The sequence below is a fragment of the Bos mutus genome, chromosome 21, assembly GCF_027580195.1.
Source record: "Bos mutus isolate GX-2022 chromosome 21, NWIPB_WYAK_1.1, whole genome shotgun sequence".
NCBI classification, from domain to species: Eukaryota; Metazoa; Chordata; class Mammalia; order Artiodactyla; family Bovidae; genus Bos; species Bos mutus.
This window is the reverse complement of record NC_091637.1, coordinates 34669047-34673111: the sequence shown is the minus strand read 5'-3', so window position 1 is coordinate 34673111 and position 4065 is coordinate 34669047.

Sequence of the window (4065 nt, the reverse complement as noted above, 5' to 3'; positions counted from 1 at the left end):
GCCCACCAGGCTCCCCCGTCCCTGGGATTCTCCAGGCAAGAACACTGGAGTGGGTTGCCATTTCCTGCTCCAATGTATGAAAGTGAAAAGTGAAAGTGAAGTCACTCAGTTGTGTCCGACTCTTCACGACCCCATGGACTGTAGCCCGCCAGGCCCCTCCTGCTCATGGGATTTTCCAGGCAAGAGTACTGGAGTGGGGTGCCATGTCCTTCTCCAGAGTTACATTCTAGGCACAGGTAATTACAAAGGAGGTTCACCCTTACGTGAACTACCAATAGACTCTTCAGTGGTAGTACAGTCTATGCATGAGGGGATCATGTGTTTATCAAACTGTCCCATATTTGGCAGGATAGGGCACATCTCAGCCCCACCCACCAAACATCAGTAAGGTCCCATAGTCATTGCAACAACCTAAAATGCTTCCTCAAATTAAAAAAAAAAAAAAAAAAGGTATTTCTGAGAACCAAGGGCCTAAATCATCTTGGTTATCTGTCTGTGTGACCCAAATTCATAAAAAAACTGTTCAGACCCTATTTTTGACAGAGCTGTAAAATTCTGTGAATACAATCAAGAGTTAGAAAATAAGCTTCCCTGTGTTTACAGTTCATGATCATTTTCTGCCTCAAGAACAGGGCACATCACTTGCTGCAGCGAGGACCCACCGCACCCAAGTGAAAGTCACTCAGTCCTGTCCGACTCTTTGCAACCCCATGGAGTATACAATCCATGGAATTCTCCAGGCCAGAACACTGCAGTAGGAAGCCTTTCCCTTCTGCAGGGGATCTTCCCAATCCAGGGATCGAACCCAGGCCCCCCACATTGCAGGCAGATTCTTTATCAGCTGAGCCACAGGGAAGCCTGTGCCTTTTTTTTTTAACTGTACCCAAAGTTTTAAAAAAAAAAAAAAAGGTGGCACTTTAGGGCCTTGTTACCCATTACAAAATTAAATGTATGGGTTTAAATACCTTTATTAACTCGTTTGTGAGTCAAAAGTAAAGTCTAATTAAAAGTAGTTTCTAGTAGAACAGTTTCTTTTATATCTGAGTTTCACCTTGAAATACATTTAGCATCCTGTTTATTACCTGAAGCTTCTCTTCCAATCTACTTGCTTGAAATGTTCAATTGCATTTCATGGCACCTTTAAGCTTAATTAAATTTTTGCAACAGCAGGTCTGCCCTTTAAGGCAAGATATTTCTTCCAATCAATATGATTTTAATACAAAAATAAAGAGCCTGCAAAATTTACTTTCTCAATTTTGGAAAGCAAATACTATTTGCCTATAAATAAATGATAGTTTCCCATGGCTATTTTTAAGGGAAAAATTAAGATAGTCTGTGGCAATATGAAGGCATTTAAACTTGGAGAAAAAGAAGAATGTTTAATCCTTTGGGATACCATCTAATCCTAGACCCCTATATTTCATCAAACTCTAGACAACGAAAACATACAACTCACATTTGAATCAAAATTACTTGACATTATTCAGCTTTATGATTTTTCTACTATTTGGATTATGTTGCCAAGACCAGACAAGCTAATGTATCTAGGAATAAATCTAAGCTTAACAAAGTGATTCTTGTCTCTATATCTACTTTGATGGACAAGAAGGCAATTTCTTTTCCTATTTTTAGTTGCTTCCATAATTTTGTGGCAACTGTTGATTGCCAATCCGCAGCAGTTAAGAGGAAAAGTCATAGACAGCAGGGCACTCCCCACTATTGTCATCCTAGACTGATTCTCATTTCCCCAATCCCAGCCCACACATGCCAGCACTGACCTCACCCCACCCCCCAAATAATCCATCAAGCAAGCCTGTACTCATTGGAGTCAGGGGTCCAGCTGCACAAGCTAGAAACAAGAAGTCATTTTTAATACTTTTCTTCCTCTTCCCTGATCCCTCTGATAGTCCATTCAGAGCTCAAGCAATTCTACCTGCTAAAATGCTAATAGCCAGCCACAGCTGCCCATCTTTTGCAACAGGAGCTTTTTCTAAACTACCATCACATCCTACTCGACAAACAACAGCCACCAAATTGGTCCATGTAGATCTACTCTGTTCCAACCTCTTCTCGCAATATTTTAAAAACTAACACCCAAAATATGACTTCACTGCTTAAAATGCTTCAATATTTCACAAGTGCTCATAAAACAAAAGTCCTTCGCATGCACTCTAAAGCCCTGGATTTTATCCAGCTCTTCTAGCTCACTCCATACTTTGCTACCTTTGCTTGTATCGCATCATCTAGTGTCAGCCCCTCACTCCAGACAGGCATGCCTCTTTTGGGGCCTTAAGCATGTCATTTCTTCTGCCTGGATTCTCTTATTTAAGGAGATGGTATAATGAGAACAACGAGAGCCGGAGTATTGCAACAGCAATTGGGGTCCGGATGCCAGGTGCACAATTTTACTAGCTGTTTGATCTTAAACTCTCTGGGAACCGCAGTTTCAGAATCTGTAATATGGGGACAAATAACAGTCTATATCAGAGGTACCCTGAAAGTGACAAGATCTGATACACTTAAAGCATTTAGGAACTATCTGGCACATAGTGAGCCTTCAATATTATCAGATGCCATCCCTTCTCTCTTCACCTAGCTAACCCCTACTAAGCCTTCAGATCTTGGCTTCTGTGTTGCTTCCTAAGGAAAGAATCCCCTGATCTCCCCAACCTTACCAGGACAAACTCCTTGTCAGGAATCCTTTAGCCCTGTGTATCTGTCATCACAGGGCTTGTCACAGTTGCAGTTTCAAATTTATTTGTGTTAATGTCTGGTTTATGTCTAACTCTCCACTAGATGTAAAACTCCTTAATGGTAAAAAAATATTTTTGGTTTTATATAACATTACCTTTTTCCCCAATACCTAACACAGTACCCAGAATGCAGTAGCACTCAATAGATACTTTTTTTTTTTTGGGGGGCCAAATCATATTCTTTATTGTGAATAAAGGATTTGACAGTATATGATGATAAACATGCAGAAACAAAAAATATCATGGATGATACAAGGCATGATTAAAAAAGTTAAATGTTATCAAAGCTATAATTAATAAGCAGACATGAGGAAGTGAATGGAATGAAGAATGAAGTTGAATGTGATAAGATTAGAGGAGCAAATGTAGAGAGGATCTGAGGGATCAGGATGGAAATCCAAGAAACCATTTTAGAAATGTGACTTAAAGATTCAAATCTTATATATTATAGAGTCTGCCATGGGACATCACTCAGCTGGCAAACTAGACCATATATCTAATTAATTAAAATATTATTAAGTACTGATATATTTTATAGACTTGACTTTTTAAATATACATGAATTTTCTATATAATCATGTTGAAAATGAAAAAAATAATAATCTTTTTACATTTTGTTAGTTATTTGGATTAATTTAGCTGAGTCGATCTTACAATTTGATATATGCAGAACAACTGAGAACTTGTTAGACAATGCCTGTGGCTGACTTATTTCATTCCTTAAGGTCCTTTAGGCTTATATAATGGCAGAGTTTCCTTCCTTTTTTTTTTTTTCTTGTTAGAGGTCCAAAAAGCAAGAAGAAAGCTGAAAGGTAGTAAGGAAATTGCTATTAAAGGTTTGATAAAATAGGAACTGAGTTATGTACTGACAGAAAAGAAAATAAGGTCTAAAAATTACCTAGTGAACTTTTGAATCTAAGAGAATTTTCAGACTAGAAATTGAAAGCTATGATTTGGCTTATGTTAGCTGCCTATTGTATTTTTTTTTTTTTTTTTTTTTTCTTGTTTTTTACAAACAGGAAATAGAAGAGTGGAAAATGAAAGGAATTTTTCCAAAGTCACACAGAAAATTAATTGCAGATCTGATAAATGCAGTTACAGGAGCAAAGGGTTAGCATGTATAATACAACCCAACCTCTGCCATTATTCTCTCATTCTGGGGAACCACATTATAAGAACTACAGAATTGTTATATTAATTATTTGGATAAGAACAATAATAGCACTGCCATCAACTTTTATTAAGCACCAGGTTGTGTGCCAGTTGTTTTTAGTGTAATATTTTCATTTTTGTCTAAGTCTCAAATTAAGCA